Source organism: Schistocerca piceifrons, chromosome 2 (genome assembly GCF_021461385.2).
Source record: "Schistocerca piceifrons isolate TAMUIC-IGC-003096 chromosome 2, iqSchPice1.1, whole genome shotgun sequence".
NCBI classification, from domain to species: domain Eukaryota; kingdom Metazoa; phylum Arthropoda; class Insecta; order Orthoptera; family Acrididae; genus Schistocerca; species Schistocerca piceifrons.
Window position 1 is genome coordinate 249174613 of NC_060139.1, and position 18035 is coordinate 249192647.

General features: G+C 42.3%; 1 pseudogene; it reads left to right on the forward strand.

The window, feature by feature from the left end:
* LOC124775295 overlaps window positions 1-18035 on the forward strand; it is a 119958-nt pseudogene that overhangs the window by 59287 nt on the left and 42636 nt on the right.

An 18035-nucleotide genomic window follows, 5' to 3' on the forward strand; every position in this document is an offset into this window, starting at 1 on the left:
ATTTGTGAAAACTTACGTTCACATTCACCAATATATATATATAGGAGCATATGTCACTGCACTGAGCAGAGGCAGGAAGGATGCTGAAATTCTATTCTTTATCAAATAATCCTGAAATCCTAAAAGTGTCCCTCTCTGGAATACCAAAATGACGACCTAAAATTTAACACTTGTTTCAACATACGTTCCAGGATTTTCAGCACAAATTGATGAGTCCAACACATATGCACATTCAGAGATAACAGTATCGTCTGCCTGCAGGAGACAATTCTCCAACTACTGTTTTAAACAATCATGAAAACTGCTGAGCTAAGGATGTCTGCTTTTTGTTCCCTTTTCCAATGCGTTCAATTCTTCTACTGCTTTGAGAGCTTCGCAGTAATGAGGACAGCTGTTAAGTTTCCTTCTTCGAACATTTCTGATCCTTTGTTGGACAGAATGCTGTGTGATGTCTTGGTGACTGTAGTTAGACTTCCCTCTGATGATTCTTGCAGGGTATCACATATTAATGAAATCAACTTCTGTGATGGACTTGAATAAACGCAGTTGACTTCCTGCTTTGATCATCTTTGGCAGCTATGAGGTGAACAACCAAAGCTTTGGAGTTTCCTAAACTACTGACACACATCAGAAGATTGATCCTACCCACCTGGTACCAAAGATGCTGCCTATTTTGTGAATTTCAATTTAAAGTATGTCTGCATGCTACTCTAACTTCAGCATTCTTCAGTAAATAGTGGTGCATTGAACATAGCTTGTTTAAGAAAGACCTGAAGTGAATTACATGTGATGCAAACTCTTTATTACATCACCAACTGACAGTCTATAACTAGTGCAACAGGAAACTAAAATCCGGGGGAAATGCAGTTCATTGATGTTGTTGTTGTCTTCAGTCCTGAGACTGGTTTGAGTCAGCTCTCCACGCTACTCTATCCTGTGCAAGGTTCTTAATCTCTTCTTACCTACTGCAACCTACATCCTTCTGAATCTGCTTAGTGTATTCATCTCTTGGTCTCCCTCTACGATTTTTACTCTCCATGCTGCCCTCCAGTACTAAATTGGTGATCCCTTGATGCCTCAGAACATGTCCTACCAACCAATCCCTTCTTCTAGTCAAGTTGTGCCACAAATTTCTCTTCTCCGAAATTCTATTCAATACCTCCTCATTAGTTATGTGATCTACCCATCTAATCTTCAGCATTCTTCTGTAGCACCACATTTTGAAAGCTTCTATTCTCTTCTTGTCTACACTATTTATCATCCACATTTCACTTCCATACATGGCTACACTCCTTACAAATACTTTAAGAAACGACTTCCTGACACTTACATCTATACTCGATGTTAACAAATTTCTCTTCTTCAGAAAAGATTTCCTTACCATTGCCAGCCTACATTTGATATCCTCTCTACTTCGACCATCATCAGTTATTTTGCTCCCCAAATAGCAAAACACCTTCACTACTTTGTGTCTCATTTCCTAATCTAATTCCCTCAGCATCACCCTATTTAATTAAACTACATTCTAGTATCCTCGTTATGCTTTTGTTGATGTTCATCTTATACCCTCCTTTCAAGACACTGCCCATTCCGTTCAACTGCTCTTCCAAGTCCTTTGCTGTGTGACAGAATTACAATGTCATCGGCAAACCTCAAAGTTTTTATTTCTCCTCCATGGATTTTAATACCTACTCCGAACTTTTCTTTTGTTTCCTTCACTGCTTGCTCAATATACAGATTGAATAACATAGGGGATAGGCTACAACCCCGTCTCACTCCCTTCCCAACCACTGCTTCCCTTTCATACCCCTCAACTCTTTTAACTGCCATCTGGTTTCTGTACAAATTGTAAATAACCTTTTGCTCCCTGTATTTTACCCCTACCACCTTTAGAATTTGAAAGAGAGTATTCCAGTCAACATTGTCAAAAGCTTTCTCTAAGTCTACAAATGCTAGAAACATAGGTTTGCCTTTCCTTAAACTTTCTTCTAAGATAAGTTCTATGGTCAGTATTATCTCACGTGTTCAAACATTTCTACGGAATCCAAACTGATCTTCCCCTAGGTCGGCTTCTACTAGTTTTTCCATTCGCCTGTAAAGAATTTGCGTTAGTATTTTGCAGCTGTGACTTATTAAACTGATAGTTTGGTAATTTTCACATCTGTCAACACCTACTTTCTTTGGGATTGGAATTATGTTCTTTTTGAAGTCTGAGGGTATTCTGCCTGTCTCATACATCTTGCTCACCAGATGGTAGAGTTTTGTCAGGACTGGCTCTCCCAAGGCCGTCAGTAGTTCTAATGGAATGTTGTCCACTCCCGGGGCCTTGTTTCGACTTATTTCTTTAAGTGCTCTGTCAAACTCTTCGTGCAGTATCATATCTCCCATTTCATCATCATCATCTATCTCCTCTTCCATTTCCATAATATTGTCCTCAAAACATTACCCTTGTATAGGCCCTGTATATACTCCTTTCACCTTTCTGCGTTTCCTTCTTTGCTTAGAACTGGGTTTCCATTGAGGTTACTGCTACTTATTTTCATCCCATCATGACTGCTGCTGCATCTGGTTTGAATGAAATAAGATTTTCTTTCAGGAAGTCATTAGAAAGTCCCATGGATTACAAATAATTTAGCAATGGGTTACAAATACTATCAGCAGTAATGTTATTTAAATCATCTATATGAATGAATATATTTGTGGGCGCTTATATTGGGGAGTTTGGTTCATAAATAAATTATTAAAATGAGTAACTGATGTGCTATCATCAATAATAAGATATTTTTGATCTTGTCAGAATCAGTATTTTCCTAGTGCAATGCCATTAATAATGTTAGGACACACATTTCCAGACTGTAAAAGGTGACCCATGTCAAGTCCATTAAGTTTTTGCAGTCAGTTTTTGTCTCAAAAGCACCGAAACATTTTTTGTGACTTTAAAAGCAGCCCAAAATACATTTGCTGTCACTTCCTGTTCATTATGAAATGTCCTAGTGCAAGCATTTTCCAGTGTCATCTATTCAGCACAAAGTAGTATTTTGGCAGCAGTTTGATAAATGGAACTTTCTGAGAGTTTAAATATTTTTTTTCTGCAAAGAAACCGTCTCTTTTTCTTGAATCACCTGTAGACACACACACACACACACACACACACACACACACACACTAGCACAAGGTTGTGGAATCCCCTTGCCTTGTTTCTTTCTTCCTAGGTCCAAATTTCCTACATTTTTGCAAATTTTCCAATGAAGTTTACTTTAAATGATTAAAAAGTCATTTTTGTAACAAAATGCACTTTCTTCATGCAGAGTCCAACATTTTTGATGATCATTTGACTTGCTATTGTACACACATTCATTCACTGTATTGTCACACTTGAGTTCAGGTTTAAATTTTTATTTTTTTCATCCAGCAACATCCAAATTACTTAATTTCCACTTCCAGAATAATTGACAAGTTCTAGCTTTTTACATGCAGTAGAACAAGCAAAATAGTTTGCTGCCGCACATATTATCTTAACCTTTAAGCTACCTTGCAAGGAAAGGCAGGACACACTGTACGGTCATGCATACAACCGACAAGAAGGTAGAAGTAAGTGAATAACCAACCATGAAATGGCCCCATGTGTTAGCTCACTCACAGAATAAGAAAATAAATTTACTGACAGTCTGCCAGTTGGTTCAATTGATGAGAATGGTTGTCTGATGCTTCAAAACTTTTAAAACAGCTAACTCTTCAGTGGGTGAATGTTTTGTAGCAACTTAGCAAAGATAATTCTTTCGCTATCCTATTAGAATTGCGATCTACTGACTAGATTTTTTATGATTTTATTTTTGTGATGTAGGACCAAAAAATTTGGTGGTACACACAATCCCCACAGCACCTTTTTGAGGTACTTAATTCCTGGTAAATGGATTTTCTCTCTTTCCTTTTGTGAGCTGTTGTGTGTTGCCATTACGCATAAAATAAATAATGAACATTTTCTGTTTTCATTTTATGTTTCCTTTTACTTTATTTAAAAAGTTTACTTACCACAAGGTAAGGAGAAAATATAAAAATGCAGTAAATGAAGCAGGCAAACAGGAATACAAATGTCTCAAAAATGAGATAGACAGGAAGTGCAAAATGGCTAAGCAGGGATTGCTAGAGGGCAAATGTAAGAATGTAGAGGTTTATCTCACTAGGGGTAGGATAGATACTGTCTACAGGAAAATTAAAGAGACCTTTGGAGAAAAGAGAAACACCTGTATGAATATCAAGAGCTCAGATGGAAACCCAGTTCTAAGCAAAGAAGGAAAAGCAGAAAGGTGAAAGGAGTATATAGAGGGCCTATACAGGGGTAATGTTTTGAGGACAATATTATGGAAATGGAAGAGGAGATAGATGAAGATGAAATGGGAGATATGATACTGCGCGAAGAGTTTGACAGAGCACTGAAAGACTGAAGTCGAAACAAGGCCCCAGGAGTAGACAACATTCCATTAGAACTACTGACAGCCTTGGGAGAGCCAGTCCTGACAAAACTCAACCATCTGGTGAGCAAGATGTATGAGACAGGCGAAATTCCCTCAGACTTCAAGAAGAATATAATAATTCCAATCCCAAAGAAAGCAGATGTTGACAGCTGTGAAAATTACCGAACTATCAGTTTAATAAGTCACAGCTGCAAATTAACAACGCAAATTCTTTACAGACGAATGGAAAAACTAGAAGCAGCCGACCTAGGGGAAGATCAGTTTGGATTCCGTAGAAATGTTTGGACACGTGAGGTAATACTGACCATAGAACTTATCTTAGAAGAAAGTTTAAGGAAAGGCAAACCTATGTTTCTAGAATTTGTAGACTTAGAGAAAGCTTATGACAATGTTGACTGGAATACTCTTTCAAATTCTCAAGGTGGCAAGGGTAAAATACAGGGAGCGAAAGGCTATTTACAATTTGTACAGAAACCAGATGGCAGTTATAAGAGTCGAGGGACATGAAAGGGAAGCAGTGGTTGGGAAGGGAGTGAGACAGGGTTGTAGCCTATCCCCTATGTTATTCAATCTGTATGTTGAGCAAGCAGTGAAGGAAACAAAAGAAAAATTCGGAGTAGGTATTAAAATCCATGGAGAAGAAATAAAAACTTTGAGGTTCGCCGATGACATTGTAATTCTGTCAGAGACATCAAAGGACTTGGAAGAGCAGTTGAACCGAATGGATAGTGTCTTGAAAGGAGGATATAAGATGAACATCAACAAAATCAAAGTGAGGATAATGGAATGTAGTTGAATTAAATCGGGTGATGCTCAGGGAATTAGATTAGGAAATGACAAAGTAGTATAGGGGTTTTGCTATTTGGGGAGCAAAATAACTCATGATGGTCGAAGTAGAGAGGATATCAAATGTAGACTTGGCAATGGTAAGGAAATCGTTTCAGAAGAAAAGAAATTTGTTAACATTGAGTATAGATTTGTCAGGAAGTCGTTTCTGAAAGTATTTGTATGGAGTGTAGCCATGTATGGAAGTGAAACGTGGACGATAAATAGTGTAGACAAGAAGAGAATAGAAGCTTTCAAAATGTGGTGCTACAGAAGAATGCTGAAGATTAGATGGGTACATCACATAACTAATGAGAAAGTATTGAATAGGATTGGGGAGAAGAGAAATTTGTGGCACAACATGACTAGAAGAAGGGATCAGTTGGTAGGACATGTTCTGAGGCATCAAGTGATCACGAATTTAGTATTGGAGGGCAGTGTAGAGGGTAAAAATGGTAGAGGGAGACCAAGAGATGAATACACCAAGCAGATTCAGAAGGATGTAGTTTGCAGTAGGTACTGGAGGATGAAGAAGCTTGCACAGGATAGAGTAGCATGGAGAGCTGCATCAAACCAGTCTCAGGACTGAAGACCACAACAACAACAACAACAACAACAACTTACCACAATGTGAAAAGAATCCTAGAAACTTTACCATGCAATACAGATATGAATTGATACAGATCACAATGTATATTGCAGAAGCAAAGCAATGTGTTCAGACATCAGTAGTGATCACATGATAAACAGAAACTGACTGTTGTAGCAGTTTTCATACACTTGGTGCAGTGTACTACCACAAGATATCATAGACAGAGGTGGTAAGACACATTCCCAAAAGCTTTGAGATACATGTAGGTTTGTGGTTTGTATGTTTCACAAGGGCAACAAATGAGAGATTGATTTTATGGTAAGTATACTTCCCAAGTTTCTTCCAGAAACTAGTTTGGTGGTAACCATAGTTAGCAATAACATCTAAAACACCATTGTTTGGTGGTATACATACTTTCCACAGTTCTGGAGGCTATATTTCACAACAAACAGAAACTACATCTGGTGCAGTGGACTGCTACTGAATTGCGGTAGTGGTAGCACAGGTTCCCCTTAAACACTGTGAAGAAATAAATTTGGTGGGAAGTATATGCCCCACAGCCCATAAGAGGTAAAACAAGGGTGTAGGCACAGTCTGTGGGTGCATCTGGAGGTCACTTTAAATGTTTTTCTTGAATAATTCGAACTACAGCACCTAGAGAAAATGTATCCCAGTACAAAATTTAACTACATTAAATTTCCTACGAAAAGGTGCTGTTAGTTTTGTCTGTAGCACTAAGTCTGTGCATAGTGCAGATTAGAGAATATGACAACCCCATGCATGGTTTTTGAAGGCAGAAGTAAAGGAAATGGTATAGAAACTAAATATTCTTAAGAAAATGCTTAAGCTTTATGTTGGCTTAGTTTTTCCACAGAAAATGAAATCGAGGGAGTAGAAAGGTTGGCTGAGCATAAAGACTGTTCTTGCAACCACCCTTCGCAATATTGTGGTGTCATACAATGCACACACAAAAGAAAAATGCTGCATGAACAACGTTCTATTTGTTGTGGTGTACTGAAGCATGTCTGTTTCCTGTCCTTAAACTGTTCTGCAATGAGATATATCAAAATTAATAAACTTGGTGTCTGTTAATTGTTGTTTGGTGTGTTCAGATAAGATAATCAGAAATGTTCAAAGTTAAAGGAACAAATGCAGAGTTCGTTAGGAACAAGAGTTACAAAACAAAAGCAAATCAGATGTGCATGGTGAAACCTGTTACTGGGAGTATTCCTCCATTTGGTGACAATGATAGGATGAAGACACGTTAATCTATCATTAGACAAGTGTCCACCGACTCCTGGCTTTCTTCTATGGTGAAAGTGCTTGTCAGTTTGTGGGGCTTTTTCTGTTAGCAGTCCAATAAAGAACATTTTAAGAAGCTGTGACATGGTCACAAATATATCAGTGAGTGATTTTTGTACCCAACTCTTCCTTTGCTTAATCTGACAGTATTCCGCATTAATTACTGAATGCCTCTCTAAATAAATTTTTCCTTTTTGTCTAGTATAGAATGTTATACATAATTAATTTTCTTAAGTTGAGAGTATTACTCATGTTTTCTTGTCCCTTCTCTGATTATACATATAACTAGACAACCTTGTTAATTGACTAGTACAGTGTTCTACCATTCTTTTCTAGGAACTGTCGCAGATTACAATGGGCCCTCTGATGGTTAAGTTCCTTTGACCTCTTTTGTCCAGGTGGCATTCTGGCAGTCGTGCCAACAGGGGGCACTGATTACTTATTAAAGGCTGTTTTCATTCATTTAGCTTCCTTCCCTATTTGTTCTATCATTTTTATATTATTTTGTGAAATCCATAAGCTCTTAGGTATGTTACCATATTTTTGTCTAAAATTGACCCCAAGAGCATACCAGAATTATGGTCACTTATTTTCCCTTATTTACAATCTAACTTCACCCATGTTTAAATTTTGCATTTTATTACTGTGATGACTTGCGCACCCGGTTATCCCACTACACACTTTACTGATTGTATTCTTCTTTTCATTCCGTATCGTACAATAATGAGTGAAGAATGTGTACACCTTCACAAGCAACATCTGGCGAGCTTGTGACACAATTTGTGGCTACTGTGAAACAGTTCATGAACAGTAGCACTGTTAACAAGATGATATGTAAGTATGACGACGCTGTGCTGATTCTGTGTTTCTTTTGTTGATGCCACTATGGCTCCATTATATTAGGACAAGTTTTAAAAACAGGTACACTTCATCATATTTAAAGTGTATAATTTTCACAAATATGTCAGTAATACTTTTCGTTATGGTGTATTTTAACCTGTAGACAATCCACTAGTTGTATTTGCGTCTTTTCCAAGTTCTGCTGCAGATCTGAAGATAGTCATTGCTGACGTAAACTGGTAGTCTCAGGATCTGCAGAGTTTATTTATAGATGGAAATATGGAAGTTTCTTCCAGTACATTTTAATGTTTGTTGCACAAACATGTTGTATGTTAATCTTCTGCTATATTAACTAAGAACTGCATTGATGGAAAATGATAAATGACTATGCACCAAAAAGGTGTTCGGCAGTTGATAGACATGTACAAAAGACATAACTGCTAAACTTCAAGAAAATTCTCTCTCTCTCTCTCTCTCTCTCTCTCTCTCTCTCTCTCTCTCTCTCTCTCTCCCCCCCCCCTCCCCCCCCTCCCCCCCCTCTCCCCCCCTCCCCCCCCTCCCCCCCTCTCCCCCCCTCCCCCCCCTCCCCCCCCCTCCCCCCCTCTCCCCCCCTCCCCCCCCTCTCCCCCCCTCCCCCCCTCTCCCCCCCTCCCCCCCTCTCCCCCCCTCCCCCCCCTCTCCCCCTCTCCCCCCCTCTCCCCCCCTCCTCTCCCCCCTCCTCTCCCCCCTCCTCTCCCCCCTCCTCTCCCCCCTCCTCTCCCCCCTCCTCTCCCCCCTCCTCTCCCCCCTCCTCTCCCCCCTCCTCTCCCCCCTCCTCTCCCCCCTCCTCTCCCCCCTCCTCTCCCCCCTCCTCTCCCCCCTCCTCTCCCCCCTCCTCTCCCCCCTCCTCTCCCCCCTCCTCTCCCCCCTCCTCTCCCCCCTCCTCTACCCCCTCCTCTCCCCCCTCCTCTCCCCCCTCCTCTACCCCCTCCTCTACCCCCTCCTCTACCCCCTCCTCTACCCCCTCCTCTCCCCCCTCCTCTCCCCCCTCCTCTCCCCCCTCCTCTCCCCCCTCCTCTACCCCCTCCTCTCCCCCCTCCTCTCCCCCCTCCTCTCCCCCCTCCTCTCCCCCCTCCTCTCCCCCTGTCTCTCCTTAATGCTACCAGTTGACACATCTACAAATGGTTACATTTAAATATTCATACATTCAAATGACCACAAGGGCTGGCTGCCTAATCACATTTTTAGGTTAACTTTCAAATTCTTTTGGGGATTTCTCTCAATTGAAGAAAACGCAAATTTTGCACAAAATTAAAACAATATGATCAAACATTCTGATCAACAAAACTGTCAATAATTTGTTAATTTCAGATATGTTTGGTGGAAGTATAAGTCTGAGTGGAACATTCCAGTGGGGCCTGAGACAATCTGCAGAACTGGTCAATCAGATGACATCTGTAGAGAGGATGTTAGAATTCACAAATGTTGAACAGGACCTATCTGAGGATGAAGATGAAACTTCCATATCTTCAGAAACTAAGAGAGGTAAGAGTGTATTGTGTGTTGTAATTTTACAGCGGCTTATGCAGAAGTGTCTCCATGACATTCATTTTACTCTGATAGCCATATGAGTGGCACCCAAAAAAATAATTATTTTTAAAAGCTATATATTTTCAAATTGTTTACAAAGCAACCTTATCCCATTCAAAATACTCTTCGTTACAACCAATACATTGTTCCGCTGGTGCTTCCACTGTTATAACAAGTCATCTTTAGAAATGGCTGACAGCTCCCCCCCCCCCCCCTCCTTTTTCTTGACTTCTTCAATGTTGTCAAATTGGTGCCCTTTCATGCCCCCTTTCCAAGTGTGGAAATAGTCACATGGAGCCAGATCAGGTCAGTAAGGTATGCGGGGCAGTGGAATCGTGCCATTTTTAGCCAAAAACTGTAAAAGGCGGCTGTGTGTTGAGATGCATTGTCATGGTGGCAGAACTAGTCTGTCAATCACAAATAGAGTTGTCTGATGAACACTGTGTGCAATCTTCTTAACTTCAAAATAAAAGGTTTGACTGATAGTCTGATTGGGGGAAACAAATTCTGAATGACCTATTCCATTGATATCAAAAAGCAGATCAGCATTGTTTCCATGTTTGGTTTGACTTGACGACATTTTGTTTGGAGGGGATGACGATGTCTTCCGTTGGCTTGTGTGTTGCTTTGTTTCTGGGTTGTAACCATGACTCATTGCCAGTAATGACCTTTCATAGAAAATCTGAATTTCAAGCTGTTGTTTCAAAGCATGAAATGTTTAAACTAGACATTCCTTTCGTCAGTCAGAATTCAAGGAACACACTTGGCAGCAACCTTTTTCATTCCTAAATCTTCTGTTAAAATTCATTGAACCAAGCTCCAAGATAAACCTGTAATCTCTGGCAGTTGAGAAATTCTCTGTTGACAGCCTGTGAGCACAAGCTCCTGAATTTTTTCAATATTTTCATCGATTTGGGCTGTTGATGGATATCCAGAACATGGTTTATCATAAATAGACATGTTTCCATTTTTAAATTGAGCAAACCACTCATACACTCTAGTTTTCCCCACAGTATCATCTTTGTAAGCTGTTTTCAATATTGAAGTTTCAGCAGCATTTTTACCATGTAGAAAACAAACTTTCAATGCAGCACATTGTTCACTTAAACCTGTAATCATAAAAATGAAACAAGAACAAAACAGCAGTAGCAAAAATGATCACTGCAGATGAACAGAACAAGCCAGGTCAACAACAGATATCACTGAACTGGCAATGAGTTTTGTTATACATATGCAGTGGCAGAATTGTATACTACACAAGCTCCACCCACAGCAATGTTATTCTGGTTTTCTTTGGTACTCCCTCATATTTTTCTGGTGTGCTTGTGTGGTGATATTTAACACAAAAATAAAAAGTGCAATGTGTAAGGAGGATACTAGGGAGCACTATTTTCCTCTTTAGGAAGCTGAGTGCTGACAATTTCAAGCTGTATGTTGTTTCTGTAATCTACACAAAAATCAATAGTAAATAACTTGTCTGGGAATGAACTACTTTGGATATACCAAGGCACAGATTAGTATGTGAAACTAACAGAAAATACACACTCAACAATTTGCCTCACTCTGCTTGATCTTCTCCCTGTAACATTTTTTAAAATGTAGTACAGCAGGCCATCAGATACATTACTTTATAATTTTAATCTTTGATATCTCACACAGAATCATTGGCTTCTAAAATTTCATTGCATTATATTATACTTGTCTAGTACATTATGTACTTCAGTCTCCATATGTGGTGACATTAGCTGTTAAGAATGTCATAATTTTGCCTGTGCTATAGAAGTCACGTACATTACATTATTTTATAAATGGTGACAGCAACTTAAGAATATGAGAATTTTCCTGCAGTGTATTTAGACACCACTATGAACTGTTAATGATAGTAGCAGAGGAAAGAATAGTAGTGGGAGATTATGGGTTTGGTAGTAGGAGCTGAGAGGAGAAAGACTGAGTCTCAGCAAGTAATAGTGACTACACTGTTCAAAAATCACAAAAGGTGGTGATACACCAGAAAAAGGCTTGGAGGTAAGGGACCATTCCAGCTGGACTACGTATTGGTCATACTGACTCTGAAATCGGGTGTTGGACTGTGAAGTGTACAGTTTAGTACAACCACCCCACCCCCCTCCCTGCAGGTCTGGGAGTTAGAATAGGCCCAAGGTATTCCTGCCTGTTGTAAGATGCGACTGCAATGAGTCTCTCACTTTCTGGCCCTAAGAGTTAATGTCCCGTTCTATGGTTTGACCTGCCACTTTCCAAATTCCACAGAAGTTCTCCTTAGATTCAATCTCCTGAGTCTCTTGTCATCATGGCTTTGCATTTCCACCAGCAATTAAACTATTTGGGTGAGGACACTTTCGGGGTATTTCATCTTCTTCCGTTGTCTCCTGTCCTCTTTCGCCCCCCTGACAATATTTGGTTTCTCTGCACCCAATATCCATCATGGTAGCCAGTCCATTGTGGTGGGGCCATCCTGTATCCATTTGGTGGTAGCCCCCTGGCAACACAGGGATCGCACTGCTCATGCCTGAGCTGTAAACTCCATACACATGCCCAGGAGTAGATGCCTGTCTTCATGAGGCATCTGGACTCCTGGCAACAACCATCATGCCAGGTGGTCTTTGCTGTGGCTGGGTGGCACCCGTGGGGAGACCCCGATTGGAGTGGGTGGCATCAGGGCGGGTGACCTGCAATGAAGCAGCCTGTCATTTCTTGCTGGTGACGGAATGGCACCAGCAGTCTCTAAGAAGGGAAAGATACAATACAATGTTGACAGATAGGACCCTAAATCGTTTCCCTCCCTAGCAACACCTTGGGAGGAACATAGGGCTTCAGAGTAACGGGATCCTTATTCACAATGTTATTTAGTTTGCAGCAGAACTGATGGGTACTCCTTTCTGGAAACGAAGTCTCTTTTTTTTTTTTTTTTTAGCATCTGGAGGATAAGTGTGGTTAAGTGACGGCACTGTCCAAAATGCGCAATGGTCGGTTTTGATTCAGATAGCATCCCCAACCCAGTTCTGGGCATTTCTCGCCTGTGACAAGCTGGCTGACACTCCTGATTGTCACTCCCCACAAAAGCCTCAATATGGTCAGGGGAATTATTTTTCATTGTGACCTCCTGTTACAGTCGGATGATGAACTAACTGCCAATTTAGTACAGTGGGGTGTTCATTTCTTCTGACGCGTTTACAGGGGACCCAAAGACAATAGGGTTGCCACTGGTGCCTTCATCTTGGCCCTTGAGGGTGATTCATTACCTGAAAATGTTAAGGTGATGGTTTACCAAAGTGACACCAAACCCTATGTCCCTCCCCCCTATGCAGTGCTTTAAGTGCTGGAAATCTGGGCACATGTCCTCCCAGCGCCATTCCAGCACCACATGTAGAGACTGCGGACGTTTGCTGCGTCCGAATTCTCCATAGGTGCCTCTGTGAACTGTGGACAGCATCACTCCCCCTGCTCACTGGACTGCCCAGTACTCCAAAAAGAGTGCAAAATTCTGGACTAAAAGACCCTGAACAGGCTATCTTTCCACAAGGTTCATATGTTGATGCCATGATGGTGTCGCCATCGATGATGGCCTGCCTATGGTCTCTAATGGCCACAGCGATTTCCGGTGACCATCAAGGCACTGACATCCACCGGGGGCAACCGGAGGAATGAGGGATTGCTGATTCAGCTGTGGTAACAATGCTCTTAGTGACGACATGGATCACTTCATTGATGGTGGCACGCAACGGATACTCAGCGTTGGTAGCAGATATGTGAGTGTTCCAGTCAGCCTTGGGAAACACCCACCTGGGCAAATGTTGAGATGAGGGACACTGTGGTAGGGACAGGAAGAGTGGAAAGTGGTCACTACCACACAATTCATCATGTGCTCTCCAGTGGATAGATGGGAGAAGGCCAAGACTGCAAATCGAGAGATCAATTGCCGAATACGTGCCATGTGCCATACTGAAATGTGTGTGGACACCTGTATTTAGGAGGCAAATGAGGTGAGTTAGTAGGTCAACATCTTTGCCACAGCCATTAACCTTGGTTCCACCCCACAAAGGTTTATGGACATTAAAATCACCCAGAAGCAGAAAAGGTGGGGGAGTTGCAAAATGAGTGCAGCCAAAACATGGAGTGGTGTGTCACCATCTGGAGGAAGATAGATGTTACAGACGATTTCATGTGTTTTCACCCTGACAGCCACAGCCTCCAAAGGTGTTTGAAGCGGCACAGGTGTGCTACAGAGGTAAGGACAGAAATACATACTCCACCTGACAGTGTCACAGGCAGGATGATTTTTGTAGTACCCCCGGCAGCCATGAAGGGTGGGGGTCCGCACTGTGGGAAACCAGGTCTCTTGAAGGACAATGCAAAAGGCGGGTCTACTGCTTAAGAGTTGCCGTAACTCAGCCAGGTGGGAGAAAAAAGCATCACAGTTCCACTGGAGAAAGACTTACTTTCATCTGGGCTGGCGTGGAGTGACCAAGGAGGCAAATTAGGCTTCAGTATCATCTGTTGCCACTGGCTGAGTGTTGGCATCCAGTACCATTGAATCTGCATTGTCATGGAGATCTAGATCTTTAGGGGATGCCAGAATCTCCACCTTATCCTTGGACACAGAGCCGTGGGGGAGTGCTGATGTAGGGGCCACTGGGGGCTCCCATTTCTTCATGGACTTCTTCCTTGATGTTTTGCCCTTTCGCCACTCCTTAGGGGCTTGCTGGGAGGGCTCCTCTGAAGTAGCTTCAGGGACAGAGGAAGACCCTGAAGCCCTCCAACCAGCACCCAGTGCCTCTTTCAACCACTGGCTGGTGTCCGCTCGACCACTCACAGGAAGGGGTGGGGGAGGGGGTGGAGTGGGGGGGATGGCCGACGAAGGTAGAGCCCAAAGGGACTACTTCTGCATAAGAGGAGCCGGAGCCGGAGGAGGAGGAGGCCATTGCTTCTCTGGCTGGGGAGGGGTGGGGGGAGGGAACTGATGTCCCCAGCATTTGGGGGGGGGGGGGGGGGGGAGGGGAATGCTGCCAAAGTATAAATCTCTGGGAGCAACAGGAGATTTACCCCAGTCAACTGGATGATCATTAGATGTCTACAGCTATTGTCCGATCAGCCTCAGCAACGTTCTGTGCAAGCTGCTTGAATGTATGGTGAGCCAGCAGTTGTTGGCTTCTTGAGTCTCCAAACCTTCTGGCTCTGTCCCAGGGCAGTTCTCACAAAGGACGCCCCGCCATCGACAACATGGTGTATCTGGAGTCTGCCATTTGATCAGCTTATTCCCAGCGACAACACCTTATTGCCGTCTTTATCGATCTCATGAAGGCCTACGATACCACTTAGCGACACCACATCTTCGCTACTCTGCATGAATGGAGTCTCCGGGCCCACTCCTGATTTTTATACGGACTTTGTCACACTCCAGTCTCGGAGTTCGTGTCGGTGCTTCCCATAGTGCACCCCCATACACAAGAGAATGCGGTCCCACAGGGCTCTGTCCTGAGTGTCCCACTCTTTTAAATTGCTGTCAATGGTCTCACATTAGCAGTAAGATCACCAGTCTCTCCCCTCCTATATGCTGACGATTTTTGTATTTCATTCTGATCCTCTTCTAGTGTTGTGGCTGAACGTGACTGCAGGGAGCTATACGGAAGACACAGTTGTCGGCCCTCACTCATGGCTCTGTTTTTGGCTGCCAAAACTTGTGTGATGCACTTCTGTCGTCATACCATCCACCCCAATCCAAAACTTTAGACAAACTATTAGATGTAGTGGAGAATTACTGCATTCTGGGACTGGTCGTCAATGCCTGCTCAAGTTGGCTTCCCCATCTTTGTTAGTTTGTCAAGTGCTGGCGGCACTTGAATCTTATTCGATGCCTGAGCAACACCAATTGGGGTGCTGATTGTCGTACACTGCTGTAGCTATACCAAACCCTGTTATAGTTCTGTGTTGATTGTGGAGTGTGGTGTATGGTTCAGCAGCCCCCTCTGCACTGGGTCTACTAGACCCTATCCGCCAGTGTGGAGTTTGCCTTGTGACGGGAGCCTTCTGATCTAGCCCCATGAACAGCATTTTTGTGGAAGCTGGCATTCCTCCATTGCAGCTCTAGTGGCAACTATTGCTCACAAATTATACCATTCACATACATAGTTCGCCTCGCCATCAAAATGACCATCTTCTTTTCCCCAACACAGCAGTCCATCTCCCACAACTACGGCCCAGAACTGGGAATCCCTTGACCATCCGTGTCGGGTCACTTAAAGAGCTAGACGCTTCCTCTCTTACCACCTTTCCTGCAGGCCCACTACTAAACACCTCCATGGTCCATACCTTGGCCACAGCTTCAGGTGGACCTAGTGCAAGGCCCTAAATGCTCAGTTCCACCTGGGGCCCTCCGTTGGCATTTTCTCTCTCTTCTCGGCAAGTTTGATGGCTCAGAAATAACCTACACTGATGGATCGCTGGACGACGGTCTTGTTGGCTATGCTTATGCTCATGTTGGCCATACTAAACAATGCTCCTTGCTGGATGGCTTCAGCGTTTTCACTGCAGAGTTGGTTGCCATCTATCGCACTCTTGATCATATCTGCTCCTGCTCTGGTGAGTCCGTCATTTGTAGTGACTCCTTAAGCAGCCTACAAGCTTCGAGAAGTACTTCCCTACCCTTCCTTTGGTACTGTTAATCCAGGAGTCTTTTTGCCCTCTACACCAGTGGACACTCGGTGACCTTCATTTGGACCCCAGGACATTGTGGCGTTCGCTGTGTTATTCAGGGGTTTGGTATTTAACTAATTTGTAAATGGAAATGATCTTATTTTATTACATTGAGTAATTACTAAATAATTTTTCTCCCAGCTAAAGATTGGATCAAGTTGCTAAAGAACTCCAAGTTAACGTTGTGTTAAAGTGTTGTCTGTAAGTTGTGTAAGTGTCACTAAATCACAGTTCATACAACGGATTCTATACAACTATGGATTATGATCGAAACAGTTATCTTCAGCAAAATGATCATTAAAACCACCAAATATCAGCCGCGCACAACACTGATGTATGTTACCTGAAACAATATTCTTCGCAACTCATGCGTAATTAATTTCGGCTCCATACATCAGCTAGAAAAGTTTGTTATAACGATCGTGCTATAAGCACTGTTTTTAAAGAACCAATCTGATTCGAATCATTTTCATTAAAATGAGTTTGGAACCACCGGTGCACATCTATTTTTACACATTTGTATTACGTTCGGCATTTATGTCTGCAGAGTTGCGTAATTTTAATTTGCCGCTGAGAATTGTTAAGATGGCGGCAGACAATTGATAGAGACTTTCTATTGTTAGACCAAATAAGTAAGTATTTGAAATGATTATTAAATTCTATAAACTATACTTTCACATTGTGCACTATTTAGACCTCATCAAGCAAACATTTGATTTGTTTCTAAGGAAAACACAGACAAAAAAACGCGATACAAATCGCTATAATCATTGGCTGCGCTCGTTGCAGCGGAAAGAAATACTTAACACAGATAATGCTTACTGAGAGAGGAATTAAAGTTACAAATAATTATTCACTTATTTATATAATAATAACGAACTCTATTTTCAAGAAACAATTAACAAATAACTACAATTTCTTAACAGACCTCAGTTTGATATGCGTCCGCAACTTACAAAAGCCAACCAACAAAAGGTAAAAACAAAGGAAGACAAATGCAGATCATAAAAGGAATTTACAATTATCATTGTCTTTGTATGATACACATCGATATGTCCAATTATATCATAGAATATTATATAAATAATTAATATTTATAAGTTTTCACTGTTTTTTCATACGTCGAATAGATAATGTTTATAACTGTTAGAGGCATCCACTGTAGCCAAAAAATTATGTTGTGGATGTTACAACATGTTGGGATACCGGGCAATGAAATTGCTGACCGCCTGACCAAACAGGCTACCTGAACCCCCCCCCCCCCCCCCCCTTTGCAGGTCAAGGGGTTAGAATAGGCCCAAGGTATTCCTGCCTGTCGTACGAGGTGACTAAAAGGAGTTTCACATGTTTCAGCCTTTATGTGATGGTCCCCTGTAGGGTTTGACCTCCACTCTTCAAAATTTTCCTGAAGAGCGAGCCAATTGGGGAAGGGGCCCTACATGGTGCATCATGTCTATTGTGTGTTGAGATCTTCAGCCCAGTTTCTCGTCGTCACATTGCAGTCCTGCCTATTCTCCATCTCTTGGGTGAGGACACGTTCCTGGGTGCGTTTTCCACCATGTGCTAAGCAGTGTCTATTTCTGCGTCGACTATGACCATGGACTACTTTGCACCTGACATCCAGCACAGTAGCCACTCCATTGTGGTCGGGCCGCCATGTACCCTGTTGGTTGTAGCCCCCCTGACGACACAGGGATCACTCTGCTGATGCCTGTGCCGTT